Consider the following 18,172-nt stretch of genomic DNA (forward strand, 5'->3'; position numbering starts at 1 on the left):
CATCTCACAAAATAAGTGAATGAGATAAACAGTACAGAAAGGTGATTTTTAAAATGTTCTGGGAGCTGGGCATGGTGGCGCACTCCTTTTAATCCTAGCACTCAGAAGGCAGAGGCAGGTGGACCTCTCTGAGTTCAAGGCCAGCCTTGTCTACATAGTGAGTTCCAGACCAGCTGGGGCTACTGGGAGACCCTGTCTCAAAAATAGATAATAAATAAATACATACATAAATACATAAATACGTAAATAAATAAGGCTCTGGTAAGAGAAGCAGAGACAGGCTTAAAAGATTTTAAGTTGTGGGGGTTGGAGAGATGGTTCAGCAGTTAAGAACTCACTTGTTCTTGCAGAACACCCGGGTTTGAATCCCAGCACCCACATGGCAGCTAATAACTGTCCATAACTCCAGTTCCAGGGGATCTGACAGCTTCTTCTGTCCTCCTCGGGCATTGCACGACATGAGTGCACTTACCAACACGCAGGCAATACATGCATACATATAAAATAAAAATAAATATTTTTTAAAAATTAAAGATGTTAGCTGGGCATGGTGGCGCACGCCTGTAGTCCCAGCACTTGGGAGGCAGAGGCATGCGGATCTCTGTGAGTTCAAGGCCAGCCTGGTCAACATAGTGAGTTCTAGGACAGCTGGGGCTACAGGGAGACCCTCCTTCAAAAAGATAAAAAAAAAAATTAAAGATGTTGGGGGAGGCTGGAGAGATAGCTCAGCCATTAAGAGGACTGACTGCTCTTGCAGAGGACCTGGGTTCGATTCCCAGCACCCACATGGTGGCTATGAACTGTCCTTAACTCCAGTTCCAGGGGAATCCGAAGCCCTCTTCTGACGTCTGCGGTATTGCACGACACGGGTGCACTCACATGCAGGCAATACACTCATACACATAAAAATAATAAATAAAATATTTTTTAAAAATTAAAGATATTAAGTTGTGTAGTCAGGGTGTGTCCTTCCTTAGAAGGTGAATTTGAGCTCAAATGCTTGAAGTGGGGTGAGCAGTGCAGCTATCTGAAGGAAATGCTAGGGAGAGCACAATCACTTCAAAGGCCCTGAGGTGGAAGCTTGCCTGCCATGCTTCAGGAGCTATGAGGGAGCCAGCTTAGATAGTGCAGATGAAGATGGTAAAGGCCAGGCATGGGTGGCTCGTGCCTGTAATCCCAGCACTAGATAGGCTGAAGCTGGACTATTGTGAACTTGAAGCAAGTCTAAACTACATAGAGAGACCCTGTCTTAAAGAGGGGGAAAAAATAGGAGGAGTAAAAAGGGGGAGTAAGAGGAGTAAGGGAAAGAGGACAAGAAAGTAATGCTGGGGCCAGCTGCTGCAGGCTTTGTAGACCTTGAAGAGTGAATGCAGTTGGGATCCATTGAGGGTTGAGCAATATGCTTTACCTTATGTTCTAAAAAGGATCACTTTGGGGGTTAGGGAGATGGCTCTGTGGATAAAGTGCTGCAAACTTGAGGACCTGTGTTCCAATCCACAGCACCAACATAAAACTCACTCATGGTGGTGTACAGCTGTAAATCCATTGCTGAGGGGGGAGAGACAAGCAGATCCTCCTGTTTTGCTGGCCTGCCAATCTAGCCGAAAGAGTGAGTTCCAGGTTTAGCGAGACCCTGTCTCAAAACATAAAGTGAAAAGTGATAGAGGAGGACACCTGATGTTAACTTCTGATTCTGATCGCTGCACATGCATTCATGGGTGTGTGCACCCATACCCACACAGCACCCCCCACCCCACCCCACACAAAAAGAGTCACTATGTTCTGGTGGTATGAATGGACTGTGAGGTGCCAAGGAGGGCAGGAAGCAGGTGAGTAATTAGGAAACTATTGTAGTAGTCCAGGTGAGAGACAATGGCATCTTGAACTGGGTATAGCAATGAAGCAATAAAAAAAGTTATCAGATGTTGAATATAGTTTGAACATGAGGCAAATTGAATTTCTTGACTGATTGAATGTGGGAAGTGATCAAAGGTTAAGCAGATGACTTCAAGGTTCTGGCTTGAGTAATTTTAAGATGAAATTTTCAATGACTGAAATAAGGAAGACCACTATCAGAATGGCAATAGATAGGAAGATTCAGTTATGAACATGTTAAGTCTTTTAGTTGGGAAATTTTTAAATAAGTCAAAGGCCCAGTTCTCAGGAAGCAAAGTCAGGAGAATTCTGAGTGCAAATCATTTTTAGTGTGTGTGAAGATAACTGTGTGTGGGGGGGTAGGGATGCACATACCCATATGTACACATTTGGAGGACAGAAGTCAACATCAGATGTCTTTATTGTTCTCCACCTTATTATTATTATTTTATCTTTTGAGATAGGGTCTCCTTGTACTCACAGAGATCCACCTGCCTCTGCCTCCCAAGTGCTGGGATTAAAGGCATGCACCACCATGCCTGCTATGAACTCTTTTTTATTTATTTATTATTTATTTATTTATTTGTCTTTTTTTGAAGCAGGGTCTCCCTGTGGCCCCAGCTGTCCTGGAACTCACTATGTAGACCAGGCTGGCCTTGAACTCACAGAGATCCCCTTGCCTCTGCCTCCCAAGTGCTGGGACCACAGGCATGCACAACCATGCCCAGCCTTTTAAAAAAAAAAAATTTCCTTAAAGTTTTGTGTTTACTTTTATTTATGTATGTGTGTGCTTGTCTGTATGTACAACATGTACAAACAATGCCTTTAGAAGCCAGAAGAGGGCGTTTGGCGTTGGATTCCCTGCAGCTGGAGTTATAGATCATTGTGAGTCACCTGATATGGAAGCTGGTAACCAAACCCAGGTCCCCAAATCGAGAGCACAAAACACTCTTAATTCACTGAGCCATCTCTACAGCTCCATTTTGAACTCCTTGTTTGTTTTGAGACAGAGTCTCACTATCTGGTATTACCTGAGCTGGAACTCAACCTAGACCACGCTGGCCTCCAACTCACAGAGATCCATCTGCCTCTGCCTCCAAAGTGCTGGGATTAAAGGTGTGTGTCATCACATCTCACCTGACTCCACATCTTGAACTCTTTGTTTGTAGGGGTTTTTTTTTTTTTTTTTTTTTTTTTTTTTTTTTTTTTTACTCCCTGTAGCCCCAGCTGGCCTGGCACTCATTATGTAGATCAGGTTGACCTTGAACTCACAGAGATTTGCCTACCTCTGCCTCCCAAGTGCTGGGATTAAAAGTGTATACCACTACACCTGGCTCCCCATTTTGAACTCTTAGTCCTGTTTCTACCTCCCAAGTGCTGGGATCACAGGCATGTGCCACTATACTTGTCCATATTTTCTTTGTTCCTGTGTGTGTGGGGTGTATGCATGTGTACATGTATGTGGGCAGTTGCACTCACCCAGATGAACTTTCGTGGAGGTCAGACAGAGGTTGATGTTGGATGTCTTTCTCAATTGCTTCTACATTTTATTTTCTGAGATAGAGTCTCACTGAACCTGGAGTTTCTGTTTCTGTTAGACTGTGTAGCCAGCAAACCCCAGGATCTGCCTGTCTCTCTTCTAGGAGTGCTTGGGTTATAGATGTGTGCCATCACACTTAGCTTTTATGTGGGTGCTATGGATCCATACTTACCCAAGGCTTACTGACTAGGTTGGCCAGCAACCCCAGAAATTCTTTTGTTTCCCTGGTGCTGGGATTATAAACAAGCACATATCACCACATACTGGCTTTTTACCTGGGTGCTAGGGATCAAAATCAGGTCCTCATGCTTATGCAGTAAACACTTTACTGACTGAGCTATCTCTTCAGGTTCCAATATGTTTTTGTTCTTTTGTGGGTTTTTGTTTTTTTTTTTTGTTTTTTTTTTTGATAGGGTCTCCCTTTAGCCCTAGCTGACCTGGAACTCACTGTGTAGACCAGGCTGGCCTCAAACACAAAGAGGTCCACCTCCTTCTTTCTCCTGAGGGCTGGAATTAAAGTTGTGTGCCGCTATGCCAGGCCCAATATGTTCTTTAAATGTGAAAATATATTGGTTATTTAATCTTAGCTATTGCCAGTCAATATAGGTAGATAATGTCATTAGAAGCACTTTTCCTTTTGAACATTTCTTTTCTCAAACTACAGTATCTAAGCCCTGATCAGGACCCAGGCTTTTGTCTTCTATAAGATCTCTCTAAAGTTGGGCAAATACACTATTATTTTTCTTGAGACAGAATGTCATGTAGCCCAGGCTCACCTGGAACTTGCCATGTAGCTGAAGATGACTTTGAATTTCCGATTTTCCTGCCTCCACTTTCCAAGTGCTGGGATTACACCCATGGGTTATTATACCTGACATTCATGGTGCTGGGGATCAAATCCAGGCCTTCATGCATGGTAGTCAAGCACTCTACCAACTGAGCTATATTGCCAGCCCACCAATGCAGTGTTTTAAAGTCTATTTTTTTTTTTTTTTTTTTGGTCTTTTTGAGACAGGGTCTCCCTGTAGCCCCAGCTGTCCTGGAACTCACTATGTAGACCAGACTGGCCTCAAACTCACAAAGATCTGCCTGCCTCTGCCTCCCAAGTGCTGGGATTAAAGGCGTCCACCACCAGGCTCCACCCTTTTTTTTTTTTCTTAAAAGATAAACTAGGGAGACTGTGAAATATTATTTTATTCAAACAGTTCATTAAGTACTAGCTTGAAATAATTTTACCTGCTGTATAAACAATTTGATGGAGGCTATCACATAAAACATAATTAGAAGCACAGTAATCAGAGGAGGTGCATGACCATAGGAAATAGAGTTCTACAGGCTTCTGGAACCTTGCTCATATGAATCTACAGCAATGGTGTCAGCATGCATAAGACCCATGCAAACTCAAGCAGACAAAAAACTCAGCGTAGAACTGTGGAAATGGGCAGCAGACCCCAATCATGGTCAAAGAGCTAGCTGATTACTGCTGGGTGAGGAAGAGCTAATCCTCTTAAAGGGATGGACTCTAGATAGGCTGACTAGACCTCAGTAGATGAACTTGCATTGAGGGATATCTGGGGACACTAACCTGACATGATAGGCCTTAACACAAATGACAGAATGCATGAAATTCAGTGGGTGGGGGGGAGAACTGTGGGAAGATGCCAATGGGGAAGGAAATATAAAGATGATTATTATGTTCTGTATGAAGTACACAAAAATTCAATAAAAAATTTACAAAAAATGAATCACAGAAAATAAGTTCTTCATCTTCAGGAGCATACAATGTAAAAATAATTTTTTCTTATTATTTTTATTTTATGTGTTATGAATGTATTGCCTGCATGTGAGTGCACTCGTGTCATGCAGTGCTGCAGAGGTCAGAAGAGGGCTTCAGATTGCCCTGGAACTGGAGTTAAGGAAGGTTCATAGCTGCCATGGGGGTGCTGGGAATTGAACCTGGGTCCTCTGCAAGAGCAGTCAGTGCTCTTAACTGCTGAGCCATCTCTCCAGCCCCTAAAAAATAAATTTTTAAAAAGTGGTTTTTATTTTGTTTTGTTTCTGAGATGGGACTCAAACTCCCAGGCTCAAGTATCTTCTGGCCTCTGCCTCCTAAGTACTTGGGACTACTGGTATGTGCCACCATGCCTGACTTAAATTTATATCTTTAATCAGCAAACAAAGTAACATGTTTCATTATGGCATTTTGATCTTCTCTTCCTCTGCACCCCCCCACTGTAGCCTTTAGCTCCCAGCAGTCCCTTTTCTGCTTTCATATATCATATAGTCTATGACCCTCTCCACACCCCCTTTCTGAAACCCTCTTTTGCCCATTTCATGACCTCCTTTCTAGTTTCATGACTAATGCTCACATTTACTCCAACAAAAATCCACATATATAAAAATTAGAAGGTAGTATCTCATTAGCAAGGCCACACTGCCTAATTTAAAGTGTTGTTTTTATCACATCCTATCCAACGTACATTCTAGCAGCATGATTCATGACTTGATGCTGAGATCTGAATCAACTAGCTGAAGTGTTTGGTAGAATTTTTCCCCCATAGTCTCACTATGAAACCCAGGCTAGCTTCAACTCATGATCCTTCTACTTCAGCCTCCCAAGTGCAGGATTACAGACCTGTGCCACCACCTATTGTTTTTTTGGTCAGATTTCTTTTGTTTATACTAGGCATAACGCACATTTAAGGAGAGGGGAGTTATACCCTATCTTCCTTCGGATAGAGTGACTCCATACTTAGAGTTATTCTGTACAGGGATGTGCAGAAATGTACTGAGTGTTTTCAAGTGATGAGAACAGGAGGTAGAAATTGCTTATACAGTTTATGTTTAAAAGACCCCAAAGAAGAGATGACTAGTTTTTTTTCTCGGCTAAAAGCTGGAAATGTCTGTGGGCCTGCCAGTATACTTCTTGCATGAGGCCAGAAATGTATCTGGTGCCAGAAAGAGGTTCTGCTTTTTTTTTTTCCTTATCTTTTTTCCCCAAAGGAGTACCCTGTTCTGGAAACCTTATTGAGGACGTGACCAGAACACCTGGGATGGGAACTGTACTGACCAGCTCATCTTCTCTTCCCCTCTTCCATCCACTAAAGCCTTATTAACACCTGAGCAATGAGGTTCAATGGAATCCCACTCCCAGGGACCCCTCTTGCTGTATGGGAGCTGTGCCTTCTTTCTTTCTCCTAAGCTCCCTATAATAAAATACTTCTTCCTAAAACTCATCCTCTGTGTTCCATGAATTTCATTCTTTGAATTTGAGAGACAAGAACCCAAAAACCACTGGCTTGATGTGGCTTTGGTGGTGGTTGAGTTTCTGGGACCCTAGCCTCTCAAGATAAGTACAACAGAGCCAAGAAAGATTCAAAGACACCCCAATATGATAGTTGTGTATCACAAGGGCACATGGACATCTGAACTTGGGTTATGAAGTAGTACTGCTTTATTTTGTTGCTTAATTTGTTTCAGCTTTGCCTTATTGGGAGCGCTTTCAATTATCTTCCATGATGTACTTCTACCAAGTTGTGTGTGTGTGTGTGTGTGTGTGTGTGTGTGTGTGTGTGCGCAAAACTTCCTTTCTGATTACAAGAGGCTCCAGGCTCATTTTGTATATTTCTTACTTAAGTCCTAGAATTAACCATTTCTCCAAAGAGTCCTGTTTTATTTATTTTTCATGGAGAAATGTATTAGAAACTAAGACCTAGATGGTAATTATCTACCTTATTACTAAGATATGTTTTCTGTAGTTTGTGCTTGAGATTGAATCCATGGCCTTGTATACACTCTAGCATTCTACCACTGAGCTGCATCCCTATATCTTCCTGTAGTAATTTATGTATTTGTTTGCTTTTTTTTTTTTTTCCGTCTTTTTGATACAGGGTCTCCCTATAGCCCCAGCTGGCCTAGAACTGGCTATGCAGACCAGGCTGGCCTTGAACTCAGAGATCCACCTGCCTCAGCCTCCTGAGTGCTGCAAATAAAGGCGTTTACTAAAGTGCCACAACACCCAGCTGTTTGCTTATTTTTTATTTATGATACCTTTTTTTTTTTTTTGAGACAGGGTCTCACTATATAGCCCTACTTGGTTTGGAACTCAATATGTAGATCAGGCTGGCTTTGAACTCACAGAGATCCACCTGCCTCTGCCTCTCAAGTGCTGGCATTAAAGGCGTGCACTACCACGCCCGGCCCCTTTGCTCCTTTTTTACACTGTACAGCAGATAGCTTTAGCCACAGGTGGCTTTTTGTATTAAACTAGAATTAAAGACAGTTGAAGTCCTTAGTTGCAATGGCCACATTTCAAACTGGCCTCGAACTCACAGAGATCCACCTGCCTCTGCCTCCTGAGTGCTGAGTGCTGGGATTAAAGGCATGCACCACCATGCCCAGCTTATTTTCTTCTTTAAAAAAAAAATTATTTTTATTTTGTGTATGGATGTACTGCCTGCATGTATGTGAGTGCACCTGTGTTGTGCAATGCTGTGGAGGTCAGAAGAGGGCTTCAAAGTCCCCCTGGAACTGGAGTTAAGGGCAGTTTGTAGTCACCATGTGGGTGCTGGGAATTGAACCTGGGTCCTCTGCAAGAGCAGTCAGTGCTCTTAACTGCTGAGTCATCTCTCCAGCCTCTCACCTTATTTATTTTCTTTAAAAATCTTTTTTTCTTGAGATTTAGTACATTTCATAGTACATTTCATACTTCTTAATCAAATTTAGACCTGCTCCCCTATCCATGCCCACCCCCACACCCCTCCGGATTCCATGCATTCTGCTATACATGTTAAGTCCTATCCTGTCATGCACTGGTACCCAGATGTCCTTCAGGACAAATTCATCCACTGGAGTCTAGTCAGTCTATCTAGAGATCGTAAGTAAGGACGACTTTCCCGCTCCCATTAGTAATCAGTCTCCAACAGTTCCCAGGCTACGGTGAGCCCACCGCCCATTTCCCTCACTCCACTCTGGGCCCTTGTCAGATTGAGTTGGCATGGGTCTTGTGCTCAATGCCACCATTGCCATAAGTTCACATGTGTAAGCTTCCAATGACCTGAAAGCCTCTGTTTCCCTATGTTTATGGACCAACCTTGGCTTTTACAACAATCTTTCTGCCCCATCTTCTGCAATGATCCCTGAGCCATGGGTGGGTGAGGTTTCATATATGAGTCTATCCAGGGACACATGCTCTTCAGTCTCTTATTCTCTAAAACTTGACTTCCGTGTGCATCGCACTCTGTTATATAAGGAAGATTCACTGTTGAGAATTGAGGGATGCACTAGTATTCTCTCTACCCCATTTTCTGCTATATTCCATGAACCTTAGGTATAGCAGTTCCACTGTAGATATGTCACCTAGGACTGGACATCTCTCAGATGTATATTTTCTGCATGTGGCCGGTTGTGGAACTCTGTAGTAACCTTCGTCTGTTGCAAAAAGAAGTTTCTTTGATGAGTGGTGTACAGTATACTTGTCTGTAAATATAAGGATCCAGATGGGTAAGAAATTTCATTTGTCTAGAGATATGACAGAGATAGGGTTTTCTCTACGATCTATGTCCTCCCCAGCCATGTGTATTTGGCTGTGTTTACAGTGTCACCCATGAGTTCCCTCCCATTGAAAGGGCTTTAAGTCCAATTAGATAGCTGTTGATTACCCGCCAGATAACAGTGCAACTACTGTGCTGATACAGGTAGTTTGCTGTGCTAGTCATGAGGGTTATTACAATTACAGGCTTTAGAGCTGGGTTGAACCATTGATTGATTTTCTCCCTTACCAACGTACATAGTATCCTCAAGAACTATGAGAGCTAGACTCCAGGTAGAAAGCTTCCCAGCCAGTTTCTGCTCCATTGCTCCAAGTCCTGTGTCTTAAGTATGTCCTGTCTTCAGCAGTAGGTTCTGGGAGATAACCAAGAGTTCCAGCAATAGCTTGTGTTATTTTTGGAGTCTCTAACCAACCACTCAAAGGGAGGTCTCTCCTGTCTGGCACCATGCTCTTTTCCATACAGTCCCCAGGTATACACATGCACTAATGTTCAGGCACTATATGTGCATTTTTCAGGGGGTTCCCAAGCCAACACATTTCCCTCTGGCTTCCCCAGCCCCTTAAGCTCCATTCATCTCTTCTTTCTCTCCCCTGTCCAACCTCCCTCCTCCCTCCCTAGTCTAAGTGCTCCCAATATTCCCAACATCACCTTTCTCCTGAGTTCCCTCCTCTCCCACCACCATAGTTCCTGCATGTCCCTCCCTTCTCCCCCTCCCAACTGAACACTCCCACTTTCCCCACTTCTCCCCTAGTAACATCTGTTCCCTACTATCCCCCTCTTTTAGGCTGTTTCCCTTTCCCTTCATGTTTCCTTTCCATTTTCCTGTCTCCTGCTGTTACTCACATATAAGGGATTGGTACTGCAATCTGCAAATGAGGGAGAACATATGTCACTTGCTTTTCTTAGTTTGTGTTACTTCACTTAGTATAACAGTTTCAAGTTCCATCCATTTACCTGAAAATTTCATAATTTCATCTTTTCTTACTGCTGAGTAGAATGCCATTGTGTAAATGTACCACATTAATACCCAGAATATACAAAGAACTCAAAAAACAAAGAAACAAGAAAATAAAGGACCCAATAAAAAGACGGGCTATAGACCTGAACGGAGAGTTCTCAAATGAAGAAATAAAAATGGCTAAGAAGCACCTTAAAAGTTGCTCAACAGGCCAGGTGTGGTGCACAACTTTAATCCCAGCACTCAGGAGGCAGAGGTAAGCTGTTCTTTGTGAGTTTGAGGCCAGCCTAGTCTACATAGTAAGTTCCAGGACAGCTGGGGCTACAGGGTAGCCTGGTCTACACAGTGAGTTGTAGGCCAGCCAGAGCTACATGGTTAAGACTAATTAGAGAAATGCAGGAAAAACAACAACAACAACACAACAACAACAACAACAACAAAACAGTTAAGATTTCATCTTATCCCAGTCAACCTGGCTAAGATCAAGAGAACAGAAGACACCAAATGCTGTCAAGGATGTGGAGAAAATTCATTCACTGCTGGTGGGAATGCAAACTTGTGCAACCACTATGGAAAGCAGTGTGGAAAACACTAAAAAAAATTAACAATGACTCTACCATATGATCCAGTTATACTATTCCTTGGCATATACCCAAATCGTCCTACTGTAGAGATACCTCTACATCTATGTTTGTTGCTACTCTTTTCACAATAGCTAAGAAATGGAAACAACTTAAATGTCCCTCAACTGATGAATGGATAATGAAAATGTGTTACACATCTTTCTTTTCTTTTTGTTGGGGCTTTTTTTTTTTGAGACAGGGTCTTCCTGGAACTCACTATGTAGACCAGGCTGGCCTTGAACTCACAGAGATCCACCTGACTCTGCCTCCCGAGTGCTGGGATTAAAGGCATGCGCCACCACACCTGGCTCTTTATTTTCTTTTTAAAGAATTTTATTGATTTTGATTTTATGTGTATGAGTGTTCTGCTTGCATGCATGTAAGTGTACCATGCTCGGGCCTGGTGCCCACAGAGGTCAGAAAAAGGTGTTGGATCCTCAGGAACTGGGTGTTAAGGATTGGTGTTAGCCAACATATGGGTGCTGGGAATGGAACTGGGGTCTTCTGGAAGAGCAGTAAATGCTCTTATCACTGAGCCATCTCTTCACTGCCTCTAGCTTAATTTTATTTGATGTGTATGAGTGTATTGCCTGCAGGTATATAAGTACGCTCATGTCATGCAATGCTACAGAGGTCAAAAGAGGGCATGGGGGCTGGAGAGATGGCTCAGTGGTTAAGAGTACTGACTGCTCTTGCATAGGACCAGGGTTCAATTCCTAGCACCCACATGGCAGCTAACAACTGTCCATAACTTTAGTTCCAGGGGATCTGATACCCTCTTCTGACCTCTGCAGGCATTGCATGACACAGGTGCACTTATATACATGCAGGAAATACACTCATATACAGAAAATAAAATTTACAAATAAAATATCTAAAAAAAAAAAAGAGGATGTCAGTTCTCCTGAAACTGGAGTTACAGACAGTTGTTAGCTACCATGGTTGTTAGCTGCTATGTGGGTGCTGGAAATTGAACCCAGGTCCTCTGCAAGAACAGCTAGTGCTCTTAACCCCTGAGCCATCTCTCTAGTCCCTACCTTATTTTTTGAGTAAAGGTCTGCCATTGAACCTGGAACTCGTCCAAGTTGTGTTAGACTGGCTGGCCAGCAAGCCCCAGGGATCCTTCTCTTTCTGCCTCCCCAGTACTGGGATTACAGACCTGCACAACAGTACTTGGCTTTTTTTTTTTTTTTTTTTTTTTTTTTTTTTTTTGTCTTTTTGAGACAGGGTCTCCTTGTAGCCCCAGCTGTCCTGGAACTCACTATGTAGACCAGGCTGGCCTTGAACTCACAAAGATCTGCCTGCCTCTGCCTCCTGAGTTCTGGGACTAAAGGTGTGCACTACCATGCCTGGCAGTACTTGGCTTTTTATGTAGATGCTGAGGGGTCCTAACTTAGTTCTTCATACTTGTGTAGCAAACACTTTACTGATTGAGCCACTTCTTCTCTACCCTTCATGTAGTATTTTAAAACAAAAGTAAATCCCTAGAATTATGCCACTTATACCTAAGAATTTCTATGAATTCCAAAAAACAAGGATATTTTCTAAATCACCAAAATGTCAAAGTATTTAGTTTAGTTTCCTGTGACTTCTATAAGCAGTTACCACAAATTTAGTATCTTAAAATAAGCAAAATTGCCAGGCATGATGGAGCATACCTTTAATCCCAGCACCTGGGTGGTAGAAACAGATGGATCTTTGTGAGTTTGAGGCCAGCCTGGTCTATACCATGAGTACCAGGTCAGCCAGGGCTACATAGTAAGAGTCTGTCTCAGAAATAAAGAGGAGTTGGAGAGATGGCTCCAGTTAAGAACACTGGTTGTTCTTGCAGAAGACCCTGGTTCAAATCCCAGCACCCACATGGCAGCTAACAACTGTCTGTAACTCCAGTCCCAGGGGTTCTGACAGCTTCTGTCCTCCTCTGGCATTGCATGACATGGGTGCACTTACCAACATGCAGGCAATATTCGCATACACATAAAATAAAACTAATAAATAAAATATAAAAAATTAAAATCGATTAGTTTATATGCTCTAACAATCTTTTAATAGTTTAGCAGTCATCTATGACTACTGCCTAAATATTTTGTTGAGCATCCTTGCTGTGGTCCAGACTGTCTTCATTAGATTAGTTTTATCGATAATAAGATATCTTCTTTGGGGCTGGAGAGATGGCTCAGCACTGACTGCTCTTGCAGAGGATTCGGGTTCGGTTCCCAGCACCCACATAGCGGCTATGAACCGTCCATAACTCCAGTTCCAGGGCAATCCGAAGCTCTCTTCTGATCTCCCCGGCATTGCACGACAGGGGTGTACTCACATACATGCAGGCAATACACTCATACACATGAAATAAAAATAAAGCTGGGCGTGGTGGCGCACCCCTGTAGTCCCAGCACTTGGGAGGTAGAGACAGGCGGATCTCTGTGAGTTCAAGGCCAGCCTGATCTACATAGTGAGTTCCAGGACAGTTGGGGCTACAAAGAGACCCTGCTTCAAAAAGACCAAAACAGTTTTTTTTTTTTTAAAGATTATCCTCTTTATTTCTGTAGCATTTTGTCTGGCAGATCCTTTTGCCCTCCAGTTCTCTACAACTCCCTAAATTCATCAAGCCTAGCATCCAGTCACATGAGACAGGTGGCAGATCTACTCTGTGTGGAGAAATAATGAGATAATGAAATGAGTCAGTTTCTTAAAATTCACACTTGAAACCCATAATGCAGGTGGTTGTAATTATGTCCTGCTCTGTGGTTAGAGTTTAGGGGAAGGTGGGTTGGAAAAAGTCAAAGTGGCTTGGGCTATCTCCCCTTACCTAACTCAAACTCATAGGCTTTTATGTAAATTCTTTAATAGAGCCTGGGCGTTTGATTTCAGAAGAGTAAGCTGAGGTAAGCCAAAGAGAGTCCTTACGGTAGAATCAGTGTTGAAAGGGAAAGAGTCCTGGATTCCCAGAACGGAACCTTGAGCTTCAGGACTACAGTTCCCAGAATTCCGCTCGCTGAGTTCCAGCACGCTGACCAGACTGCGCGCGCAAGTCCGGTGCTCAGTTTTGTTCCTCCCCTCCTCCAGCCGCTAGGCCTCGCAAGCCCTGGGATTCCGCGCGCTTGCCTCTTGCCTGTCCCAGCCCTCCCCTTCCCGACCCTCGGTCCGTCCGCTGGGGGCGCGCGCTGTGCGTGGCTGGCGGCGTCGGCAGCTGAGCGCGAGTCGCGTGGCCGTGCGTGGTTGCTAGGGGCACCTGAGGTTGCCCGCTCTCCCATCAGGTGGAGCGAGGAAGTTACGCGGAGCCGGTGCCGATCCCGGGCGAAGCTGGGTCTCCTAGGTGAGTGGGGCTGCGGAGCTGGGAACTCCCGAGGCCCGCCACTCCCGCTTCCCCCGCTACCCTGGGTCCCTCGCGCGGGCCCCTAGCCCCGCTTCCGGTTCGTCACCTCTCCCTCTCCCATGAGCCAGGGGAAGGGCGAGGGGGCTGCGGCCTGCTCCGAGCCCTTCTCGGCTGCCGCCACACGGGTGAACCTGGGTGGCCTCTCCCGGGGTCCCGAGCCCCGCTGCATTCTGTTGGTCCTGGCTTTAGAGCTTCCTCTTTCCCGCCACGCTGTGATTTTAAAAATTCTCTAACGTGAGTTGGAGCCCAAGCTCTCTAAAGGCGTCAGGACTGACTTTAACGTGGATGCCAGCTTTCCTTTTACTTCCCCACTCTGGGTTATCCTAGAGAAACAGTTTCCTAAACTCTAGACTTGAGCAAGAGCTGAGAGCCTGTGTAATTTAATTAATTTATCCAGCCATTTCTCCATTCACTCATTTACAAGAAGTGTTTAAGAAAACATCGACAAATATGTAATGAGCGAAGTAACTACTGGAATCTCTTAGGGCGGATACAAAGTGGCCAGCAAGACAAGTCTTACAATGTAGGGAAGATTTTTAATCAAGTAAGCATTTGCTACACGGTGGTGGTGTCATGATAGAACTCAGACTTGCTTGGAGTTCATCACCCCACTTCCAGACCTTTCATTCCCATTCTGAATCTTGGAAATGTTTTAATTCTTCTTTATGGAGTCATCTCGGATACTCCAAACCGCCTCATTCTTAAATTCACCACTTGTTGAATCAGCAGTAATCTGGAGGACCCTTTTGGGAATGTATCATCCTGACCTTTGAATTGTTGCAATAAATACCCAGACACTATTTGCATAAAAACTACCTGCATTGTTGCCTGGAAAGTTACCAGCTGCTTACTGATTGGAATAAGCCTGGTCTTGAAAAGTTACAAAATGTTCTCAGGGAATTTGGGGCGGGGCTTTTAAGATACAAAGTAGCCTTAGGAAAGATACTGCAAGGCCTAAAAAGAGAACAGGCCTGTCTTGGGTTTGTTGGGAGCCATCCTATGACAGAAAGCGAGACACCTTAATAGCCAGTTGTAGGTGTTTTGCTAGATGAGAACCTTATCTTCCAGATCAGTAGTTTTTTTCAGACTGGGGTCATTAGGGCCCAAGACCTCACATATAGGTTTAGATGAATAAATTCCAGACTTGTAGTTTCCAAGTAACTCTTCCAAGACTCCCTAAAAGAAACAGGCATTGCAAATTTATATGAGACGGTAAAAAAATTCCTTAAATGCCAAACTAGGAATACTTTGGAGATAATGATAAACAGGTAAGTGTTCTTTTGTGGCAAAGTTACCTTCCAAGCCAAATAGCTTCCTGTGTTTCCCTGAAAGATTCTGCTGATAGTGTTGAGATTCTTTTGGATCCAATGTTGGATTTTTTTTTTCTTTTTGTAATGTGTGGGGAATTGAACCTTGTGCCTCTCACATGCAAGGCAAGCACTCTACCCTCTGAAATACATCCCCAGCCCTGGAATATTTTCTTTTGTTTTTGGAACCACTGGACTTTAAAACTATATTAAATAAAACTTGCACAAAAATATTTAAGTGGTTTTTTTTTTTTTTTTAGTTTTAGCTTAGTTTATCATTTAATAAGATAATAAAAACCTGTTTCGCTAAGCCAATTGACAAAACTCTTCCTTTTTCTTTAATATTTTATTTTTATTTTATGTGTATGTGTGTAGGTACATTACCTGCCTACATTGCCTGCATGTAGGTAAGTGCACCTGTGTTGTGTAATGCCCGTGAGGACAGAAGAGGCCGTCGGATCCCCTGGAACTGGAGTTATGGACAGTTGTTAGCTGCTATGTGGGTGCTAGGATTCGAACCCTGGTCTTCTGCAAGAACAACCAGTGCTCTTAACTGCTGAGCCATCTCTCCAGCCCAACAGAACCCTTATTCTAATTATAGTTTTACCCATTTCTTTTTTAAATAAAATACTTCACATTTTAAGCTTCTTCTTATCCCAAAAATAGACTACTTAATTTGTTATGCAAACCTGTAGAGGTTAGCACTGGAGGTGTAGCTCAGTGGTAGAGCACATGTATGAGATTCTAGGTTTGACACAGTACTGCAAAAAATTTACGTATTGGAGTATGTTTTGTTTTGTTTTTTAATGTGTGTCTTTGTGTGATAGGCTTGCTTTGTACCCTAGGCTGGCCTGGAACTCACTATGTAGCCCAGGTTACTCATAGCAATCCTCCTGCCTCAGCCTCCTGAGTGCTAGGATTACAGACCTGTACCACCATATCCATGTCTTTAAAATGTGAATGTTAAGATATATATAAAATAAAATAATTTTGGGCTGGAGAGATGGATCAGTAGTTAAGGGCACTGGCTGTTTTTTTAGAGGACCTGGGTTTGGTTCCTAATACCCAGTTAGTACCTAACAATTGTCCATAACTCCAGTTCTAAGGAATCTGACACCCACTTCTGGCCTCCACAGGCTTTGCATACATGGGTGCACTTTTATACATGCAGGCATGTCTTTAATTCCAGCAGAGGCAGGCAGAGCACTGTGAAATCATGGCTACCCTGGTCTACATGAGTTCCAGGCCAGCTGAGGGTACAGGGAGACCCTGTCTCAAAAAGACCGAAAAAAAAAAAAAAAAAAAAAAAAAATCTGGTAAGAAGTGAGTAAAATTATTTGAGGGGTATGTTCCAGGAAAATCATGAAAAAAGATAATCAGCAGGAAAGTAACATCAAATTTGTGTCTGAATGAGTACAGAAGGGCCAATGTGACTTGACTAGGAAGTGTTTCAGACTAGAGCCAGGGAGGAAATAACTAGTTCAGAGATAGTAAAGATTTTGTGGTTGCTGTGGTGGGAATGCAGAGATTAGAGGCATGTCAAATCTGGCAGAATTGACAGTCTGGTGCAGAGTAGATGCAGAGTGAAGGGCAAGGACTGAGTGATATGATCTGTATCTCCAACTTTAGTGACCATGTGCGTCAGAAACTTAGGAGCTGTTAGGAGTTGCAGCTTTGAGGGGAAAGATTTGGAGTTACATTTTGGACCCACAGAGTTGAGGGCCCTACAACACATGAAGGAAGAAAGGAGGGGTGTGTGTGGTGATAGGATTGTGAATGTAGGAGGTGGCTGTGGTTAGGGGATGAAAGGTTGCTTTTTGAGTGGCAGTGACTGCAGTGTCCCTGTGTGCTTACAGTGTGTCAAGCTAAGTAAGAAGACTGAGTTGAGAGAACACCAACATTGAACAGACTGCTGGGCGTGAGGAAGAGAGTGGGCAAAGACAGGGTGCATAGCTGAATAAAGAATAAGTGACTAGAACCCCAAAGAAAAGTAGCCAGTTTCTTGGCTAAAAATCAAAATGTCCTTGGGCCTCTTAGCAACATACTCTGTTCCAAAGGCCAAAAATGTCAAAAGTATTTGGGAGCTCTTATCCCTAAAAGATTTTAGGGGTATGTCCTCAGAGGGGGCGAAATGTTAGAGTAGCAAAAAACTCCATTAAAAAAAAAAAAAAAAAAGTGGCCAGGAGTGGTGGCGCATGCCTTTAATCCCAGCACTTGGGAGGCAGAGGCAGGTGGATCTTTGTGAGTTTGAGGCCAGCCTGGTCTACATAGTGAGTTCTAGGACAGCTGGGGCTACAGGGAGACCCTGTCTCAGAAAAAAAAAAAAAAAATACATGAAGTTGTTCAAGAAAAAGTGATGCAGACATATGGGAGGAATTGGAGGGGAGGGAGTGGACGTGGATTTGGTCAAAACTTAAATGCATGTATGAAATTCTCAATTTTTTTTTTTTTTTTGGTCTTTTTTGACAGGGTCTCCTTGTAGCCCTAATTGTCCTGGAACTCACTATGTAGACCAGGCTGGCCTCGAACTTATAAAGATCCGACTTCCTCTGCCTCCCAAGTGCTGGGATTAAAGGTGTGCACCACCATGCCTGGCAATTCTCAAATTTTTTTCTCTTAAAAGTTAAAAAAAATTATGCAGTTGGTATCTACATCAGTAAACACTGAAGTGACTGGTAAACTGAAAAAAAAAAAAAAAAGATTGCTACTAAATGGACTATTTAATTTAGGAAGTTAGACAAGAGGCATAAAAATAGACCTGAAGCCGGGTGTGGTGGCGCACGCCTGTAGTCCCAGCACTTGGGAGGCAGAGGCAAGCGGATCTCTGTGAGTTCAAGGCCAGCCTGGTCTACATAGTGAGTTCCAGGACAGCTGGGGCTACAGGGAGACCCTGTCTCAAAAAAGACCGAAATAAATAAATAAATAAATAAATAAATAA

At 43.3% G+C, this 18,172-nt stretch overlaps 1 protein-coding gene across 2 annotated transcripts in view; it reads left to right on the plus strand.

The window, feature by feature from the left end:
* The first annotated feature begins 13,616 nt into the window (after positions 1–13,616).
* Ttll4 (tubulin tyrosine ligase like 4) overlaps positions 13,617–18,172 on the plus strand; it is a 44,782-nt gene continuing 40,226 nt past the window's right edge. For both annotated transcript variants that reach the window (XM_008825731.3, XM_029559970.1), the window contains exon 1: positions 13,617–13,867. The gene's annotated coding sequence lies outside the window, so the exon portion shown is untranslated. The remainder of the gene's footprint in view (positions 13,868–18,172) is intronic.

This window comes from Nannospalax galili, unplaced genomic scaffold, assembly GCF_000622305.1.
Source record: "Nannospalax galili isolate Female #2095 unplaced genomic scaffold, S.galili_v1.0 scaffold127, whole genome shotgun sequence".
Taxonomy (NCBI): Eukaryota; Metazoa; Chordata; class Mammalia; order Rodentia; family Spalacidae; genus Nannospalax; species Nannospalax galili.